Genomic DNA, 8604 nt, shown 5'->3' on the forward strand with positions numbered 1-8604 from the left:
ATCTATTTGTTTTTTTATATCATGTCTTGGCTAGGATTCGAACCCAAGACCTATCCTTCACGCGTGCTCTCCTTTACCAACTCACCTACGCATCAATTCTATTGGAAAATGCATATCGTTCCATTTGAGCCTATCTAACTGAGATTTGAATCATAGATTTGAATATCTAAAAGGTTTCAAATGAAAAGGTTATCACCTATAAAATTGTAGATCTCGTCGAGAGCTATAATTTCCATATAAAATTTGTCTCAATCCGTGTCCATATGAAAAAAAATAAGTTAAATTATAAGACGACAATTTTTTTATTGCAACGAATTTGTTGATCGTGGCAACAAAAAATAGTGAAAAGTACCATGTACTATGTAAATTGCCACAAAAATTAAAATTGCGGCGATAGAACATGTTTTTTGCAACAGTACGATTTTTTGTGGTGATATCTCATTTTCTATTGCAACAAAAGTACTAAATAAAACAACGATTGTAGATCATTGCAATAAAATATAATTATTTGCCACAGAAAAATTATCATTGCAATAGTACAATATATTGCTACGAATTATTTTTTGTTGTAATAATTTGGTGTCAATAGCTCAATTATCTTGTAGTGCGATTTTGGAGAAATCTTTTATGAAGCGCCTATAGAACCCCACGTGACCCAAGAAGCTATGGACTCCCTTGACATTGACAGGTGGTGGAAGCTATCAAATTACTTTGATTTTTGCTCTATCCACCTCAATTCCCCTTTCAGAGATTTGATATCCCAGGACTATTCCTTCACGAACCATGAAGTGGCACTTTTCCCAATTAAGTACCAAGTCCTTTTCTTAACATCTTTGTAAGACCCTGTCTAAGCTCTCCAGACATTGATCGAAAGATTTACCATAGACTAAAAAATCATCCATGAAGACTTCCATGATATCCTCGATCATGTCAGAGAAAATAGACATCATGCATCTTTGAAATAACGCGGGTGCATTGCACAACCCGAACGAAATTCTTCGATATGCATACATTCCGTATGGGCACGTGAACGTGGTCTTACTTTGATCATCAGGATGGATAGAGATTTGGTGATAACCAGAATACCCATCAAGGAAACAAAAGAAGGAATGGTTCGCCAACCGCTCAAGCATTTCATCAATGAAAGGCAGCGGAAAGTGATCCTTCTTAGTAGCCTTGTTGAGCTTCTTATAGTCAATGCACATTCTCCATCCCGTGATGGTTCGTTGTGGGATTAACTCGTTGTTCGAGTTTTCAACGACCGTCATGCCTCCCTTCTTAGGCACTACTTGGATAGGGCTAACCTACTCGCTATATGGCACGGGATAGATAATCCTGGCATGTAGGAGTTTCAAGACTTCCTTTTTGACGACCTCCCTCATCGCATTATTTAACCTCCTTTGGGGTTCCCTAGATGGTGTGCAAGATGGTTCTAAGGGAATACGATGAGTGCAAAGGGCCAGATTGATGCCTTTTAAGTCATGGAGGGAATAGCCAAAAGCAGCACGATGCTTTTCTAAAACAGTGATAAGTCGGGTCGTCTCCCATTCAGAGAGTTTGTCACTTATAATGACAGGAGACTCCGCATCGTCATTCAGAAATGCATAGCGTAGGCCTGAAGGTAAGGGCTTTAGCTCAATTGGGGCTCGTGACGGCAGATCCGTTTTTGGCAGATCCATCGTTTCTCCAATTTCATCCTCCCCTTAATTGAATTCTTCGATGGATTCATCGAAAATAGACTCCGGGGCCTCGAATGGAGAAATGGCCATCACTTTCTCAATTGGCTCAGGAACAGGAAGAGGCTTCGTCAAAGAATTGGTTGATTGCAACATAGGGACGGAGGTGGCGATTCTTCCTATTTTCAGGTTGAGGACACCGGTTTCAGGCACATCTAAGATTTTATCTATGGGATGGCCTATAAGTATGTCGAAATCAGAGATGTCGAACACATGGAAATCTAAGATGACCTCAACGCTGTTGTGCCATACGGGCACTCCAGAGATAATCCCTAAACCTACGATAGTAGAGTTTGTCGAAATTCAGAAGGTTTTGACGGTTGGTTCCAACAGTCTGTCCCCTAAGCAATCGAATGTAAAGGTTGCGGACATAATATTGGCACCAACAGAGGGATTATACAGAGCACGGACCAAATTACCTCCAATGAGATACGTAATGGTTGAGGAGGGGCATCGGATCTGAATCAATTCAGGTGAGAGCTCTCCTTCCCTTAACCATTCGTTACTCATGATGGTGGTCAACTTCTTCACCGTCTCTTTAAGCATAGCTTTATTGAGAGGATCATTAGAGTTGACCTTGGTCGGTGGTCTCTTCTCGTAGGAATAATTCGAGGTGTTTCCGTAATCTTTGAAAAGATCCTCCTCGAATTGGAATGGATTTTCCGTAGGATGAATTTCTTCTTCCTCCGGCTCCTGCGACTGGGATGAGGATTCAGCAGATGAGTCGGGTTCCGACTCCACGTGCAGAGGTTCCTCATGGATAATCTCGACCTCCGGGACAGCTTCGCTTCGGCCGAAAGAATCGTTCTCTAAGATTAGATCTAAGAGTTCTCTTCCTTCGGCGGTTGTCTTGTGTGCGAATGATCCTCCGGCGGAAATATTGAGATTTTCAGCAGACTCCTTGTCTAACCCGTACTGAAAATGTTGTAACAACACATGGTCAGGTAAAGACAAGTCTGGGCCAGACTGAGTTAACAGTGAGAACCTGGTCCAAGCTGCACCAAGAGATTCCTTCTCATTCTGTCAGAAAAAAAAGGATGTCTAATCGAAGATTGATTACATGGGTTAATGGAAAGAAAATAAGGCAAAAATTGCACTTTAGCTCCTCCCATTCACCGTGGAATTTCTTGACAGACAGAGTGTACCATTGTTTCACTTCTTCTCTAAGAGAAAAAGGAAACAATTTCCAGTTAAGAGTTTCATGTGTCATGCCTACGATGGATAGGCACGAACACACAAGCTCAAAGTCCCGAAGATAGAGGTATGGGTTTTCACCGATACTACCAGAGAAGGTTTTCTCTTGAACCATGGCTATAAAGCCAGGACTGATTTCATAGCCATTCGAAAAGATTGGTCTTGAAGAACAGGACGGCTCACAAAGATCAGCCCGAGGAGCAGAAAGGTTTTGAATTGTGGGTTGCTCCATTAAGGAAAGGAATAAAATAAGAAGAAATAAAAATAAAGATACAAGGATGACCTAGACTCGGATAAATTAGCAACTGTTCCCTGGCAACGGCACCAGAAATGCTTGTTGGTATTTCTTACGATCACAGATAAATCCGCAAGCGCATGGAATACCGCTGTAGCACTTCACCTTTGGGTGACCCCTAAAGGATATCGAACTCAGGGAACGTGCGTAATCTACCTAAGGCTAAGACTATCCAAGGAGAACAACTATATGTAGGCAGGCTAGAGAGGACTCTCTATGTGTTTTAATTATCTAAGCTAAGCAAAAGGTAATTTCCTATCTGCTCCTTCGGGCACCGATCCCTGCTGGTCTGCCAGCGTGGTTCCGGCTATAGCTCTATGATGTATCCGAACGTGGAGGATTACTAGGACAGGATTCAGGGTTGTCACCACCTGCCGCCTACCTCTGACAAATCCGTGGGATACACAACAAACAAAGGTAATCTCTAACCTAGACACCACGTCTAAGTTATTAATTACTGTAACGCCCCGATTTTTGTTCGGGATTAAAAATCATTTAATAATGCATTTCCTAGAAATTAAATAAAAATTTAAGCAATTTAATCAAGTGAAATAATGGGAGAATTAAAATTTTCCCTTAAAAATCATTGGCCGGAAATATTTTGTAATATTCTCTGTGCCCTAATATAGTCTCCGGATTTTTGCGTGAATTTTCGGAGCTCAAGAAATAATTATAACAATACAAAGTTCATATAATCAATTTAAATAGAAAGAAAAGCAAATAAATTCCCCTTCCCTCCTTTCGGGCTTGGCCCAAGTCCTCCCCTCCATCAGCCCGCTCGGTCCCCTTTCCCCCTAAAGTCTATTTGTCCTCCCCTAACTGGCCTCCTCTCTCCCTCTCGCCGACAGGTGGGCCCGTGGGTCCCACCTGTCATCCCCTTCCTCCAGCCCGGGCCGGCAACCGCCATGGCCGCCCGAGCCACCCATGTCGCCGCCTCCTCCGGCAGCCCGCGCCCTCTCCCGTGTGGGCCCGAACCGCGCCACCCCTCTCCTCCACCTCGCCGCTCGCGTCGCCCCACTCTCCTCCCCCACTCCCCCGCGGAATCCGGCACCTCTCACTCTCTCTCTTTCCCACGTCGCCGTCGGTTGCCGCCCCAAATCGGCCACGATACCGTCGCCCTGACCCTATAAAAAGGATGCTCGGACCTCCCTCTCCATTTTCCCCTCTCTCCCGAGCCTTCCCGTGCCCGAAATCCTCTGCGCCACCGCGCTCCCTCTCTCCGCTGCCCGCCGGCGATCTTCAGCCACCAACCGCCGCCGCCCTAGCCACCGGCAAGCTGCGCCGCCGCTGCCGTCGGCATCGCCGTGATCCACCCCGGCCTCCACTCCTTTTTCCCCTTCCACCCCCGTAGCGCCATTCCCACCGCGAGGCCGAGCCATCGTCTCAGTTACCGCCTCCAGCCACCGCTTCCCACCGCTCCCGTCGCCGCCGCACTGTGCCTCCACCACCGCTAGCCTCACCGCCTCAAGGGCAAGCTCGACCGCCGCTCGGTTGCCGCCTCCCGCTGCCCGAGCACCACCTTCACCACCAACCCGAGATCGCCACGGTGGTTACTGTCTCCAGCCGCGTCGCACCGCCTCCTCGATTGACGCCGACCTGCGCCGTCGCTTTCCCCGGCACTGCAGCCCTCGTGGGTAGCTCGGCCACCCCTCTGTCTCCGCGAATCGTCGCTGGACTTGTCTCCCCGCGCCTCCTGGTGAGCTCCGTCGCCGTTGTCCACTCTGGCAGGCGTTTCTCGCCGCGCCGCAACTCCCATCCCTACCCTAACCTTTCCTCCTTGTTCCCTAGGTCCTTCCAACCGCCGTCCACTGGTTCCCGCTCGCGGAACACCGCTGGACCGCCGTTGCCGTGCCACCCCGAGGAGCCCGCCACCAGCCGCCTCCTTCTGCCATGCCGCCCGGTGAGCCCCCATCTCCTCTCCCTTTTTCCCTTGCGCCGGCCGCCTCCCGTGCCCGCCGCCGTGCCGCATCGTGTCGCCGGTGGCCGCGTCCAGCCAGTGGCGAAGCTAGAGCAAAATAGAGGGGGTTCAAGATTTTGCCACAAGTATATCAATATATATAACTTCAAGCTACATTTTCAATGGAACTGTTGATCGATAATTTTTTAATCAACAGTACAGAGACTCACATGCATCAATAAAATAAAAAGAGTGAAAAACATTGTTTTTCAAAATACCGAAAACCACTAATAACATTGATAATTGATAATTGGTTACTAACCCATGAGCAGAAGATGATCTGCATAAGCAAACAATATCCTCAACGATGATTTGATAACCTAAAACAAGTTAACATCAAAATCAGTTCTCATTTTTCAAATAAAAAAAAATCCAACGCACTTAGATACAATCATTACCTTCAATCATCATCAAATCTGCGTCCTTGCATTTTCATGAAGCGACGAACAAGGGCCTCATTGGTGACTTTCTTCATTTCTTCTTTCTCCACGTAACCTATCATTAGATGATTTAGGAGGATGTAAATGTATACTGATTTTATCATTCATTCAAGTACAAAAGTAGAATGAAAATTGACATGACTTACATCCAAATAGCACCTTCAATTCTCAAATTTTCCCCCAATCTGCAATTTTATTCCAATTATGAAGGATTCCAAATTGAAGCCTACTGGCCTCCTAATCCTACAATGTAAAAAAAAACAAACAATAAAAGTGTATCTAATAAATCAAATTGATTGAAAAAGAAATAGATGAAGCATGCTTTCTTACCTTGTCTCTACTAACGCACAATGTGGCTGTGTGCTGGTCAGATGATGGAGATGGATGATGTCGTTGTTGGCTTGTGAAAGTGTGGTCTGACGCTTGCTCCTGGTTAGCTGGTAGCCTGGCGACCGGCTTCCTGCCTTTCTGGCTCCTACGGGCTGCGGCTGGAGCAATGCAGGTGCTAAGCAAGCAGGGGCGACGCAGACGGCGAGCTGTCTCGGAGACTGGGATTGGCTGATTGTAGAGCAGCGGCGTGGAAGCCAAACAGACGTGAGGCGGAGTCGTCAAGATTGGCGGCGACGGGACGCGACATACAAGAAGTCGAGAAGAGAAAAGATTGATCTCGCTTCTACTCTCCTCATGGGCTTACAACGCTAACTGGACTGTTGTTTGGGCTGTGGGTGCACTATATTGGGCTGAGGGGGTGCATATAGGGTCGAGATATGGGGGTAATAACTATTTTTTTTAGGGGGGGTTCATCTACACCCATGGGCCTCCACTGGGCTTCGCCCCTGATTCTAACTCAAGACAAGACCGTTTCCCACAAAAAGAATCGGTCTGGTGGATCAAAGGTGAAAAAGGTGAAGAAGGTGTGGATGAGAAAAGAAGCCAAAACTCCGGAGGTCGTTAGTATCAAGGAGGAGTCTCAAGATGTTCGAGTACCTACTGGAGATGCGGCGAAAACTATACAAGCGGAGAAGACCGAAAACTCTCCTGGCAGGTCTAACCGATGGCTTGTAGCCGGTCTGACTGGGCCTAGAGGCCGATCTGACCTGGGGGCATTAGAGATGAGTAGGAAAATTGAGAGCAACACAGTAACTTCCACTTCAAACAAAAATATCAAGAATCATTGTTTAGTTCCTGGAAAACAACAGCAGCCGAAGTGGATACCTTCCGGCTTATCTCGCTCTCAAAAGAGGAGGCTACAACGTCTTCGGGCCATAGGTCAAAAAGAAAAGGAGGCCGAAAACATAAGGGACCAAACATGTAAAGATTTAGAGCCTCGAACAGTACATAAGCAAGTGTGGAGACCTAAGGAGGTAAAAGTCCAAAGACCGGTGATTTCCTATAGTAGTGATAAATCCAATTTGATGAAAGAAAAATCATCGGTCATTAGAGATAAGTCTCCTTCACATGATGCTATGGATGTTGGTGCGGTATTCGTCTTGCCTTCGAAATCGTGAAGTCAAGAAAGACGATTTTGCTTGGGGGGGCAAGACATCAATATGCTTATGGGGAAATCAAGAGAGATGAATGGCGAAGGATACAACGTCACATCTTTGAGCCACCATTTGTTGGATGCTAAGGCAAGGCATGGGTTTATGGTGTTCATCTTTATATTATATGCCTATGACATGTTAGAACATTGCTTGCTATCTAGCACATGTGTTTGCTCATTAAATTGATATTATACATGCATGTTGCAAATGCCAGTTCTAAGTGGTGGAATTGGCAAGTTGGCATATAAATTATTTGAAGTATGATTTGGCTAGTGAGTCTTTGATATTTATTAAAAGCCAAATCATGTGTGTTTTTATGGATCACCATATAAGATATAGATTTCATAATTATTGCACCAAGAAAGTTTTGCTTATTAGTAATTCGGCTAATGACAATGGCCAATGTGATGATTTGTTCTAGAGTTGTCTTCTTTAGGATCATTGGCATTGTTAATATTTTGCATACATGCTCAAGCCGATTACTTACATTTGTAGTTTATTGGAATTCATGTGTGTGAGGCTTATGACTTTGGTGATTCATTATTGATCATACTTCAAGTGGCTAAGTGTTTTGATACCTTGATTATTGTTTCAAAAGCCACTTGAATCGGTATTCATCTAGACATATTAGTTGGGTGTTATAATTTTTCATATATCTAGAAAGAAGGAATTTTTGTCCAGTTATTTGATACACCAAGCATCTGGCTACAATGTGAAGAAAGGAGTATTTTTGATATTAGAAAAGCCGGTGTTTGATTTTAAATCTTTGGGCAAAATTGGCGAAGTTCCAGATTGGGGGTGGTCTGACCGACGCATTATAACCGGTCTAACTGCGGATGACCGGCGGTTTGACCGGCATTACCGATCCCAGATAGGAAGCTGGGGGGCATGAGACAATTGATTTAGAGGCCGAATTAGTTGTAAATTCGGATATTTGTGCCCAAGAGTTAGAAGAAAACTGGAGAATCCCTTTGATAGAATATTTGAAAGATCCTAGTCTTAGGGTTGATCAGAAAATTCGGCGGCGAGCATTCAAATGTATTTTGCTTGATGGGAGTTGAATCGCCGAAGTATAGATGAGGTGCTATTAAAGTGATTAGATAATGATCAATCTAAAGTTGCTATGGGAGAAGTTCATGAAGGGATTTGTGGAACTCATCAATCGGCCCATTGTTGACGGTCGTTATTGATCAGTTTCGACAGTCAATATTACCAAAATAAAGGAGAACTAGTGATGCTTGCAATGCATATACATGTTAGAGTAATAATATTCCACTAGTGTTTGGTTCACTAACCTTTTGCAGAGAATAACCATAAAGTGGAGGAGAATCGACATCAACTCAAACGATAAATCAATCGGACGATGTCGAGAATCAGACTTATGCATGAATGGGCCAAGAACTCAGAATTGACACGATGAATTGGGCCAAAATTCACA

The sequence above is a fragment of the Oryza glaberrima genome, chromosome 8 (genome assembly GCF_000147395.1).
Source record: "Oryza glaberrima chromosome 8, OglaRS2, whole genome shotgun sequence".
Taxonomy (NCBI): domain Eukaryota; kingdom Viridiplantae; phylum Streptophyta; class Magnoliopsida; order Poales; family Poaceae; genus Oryza; species Oryza glaberrima.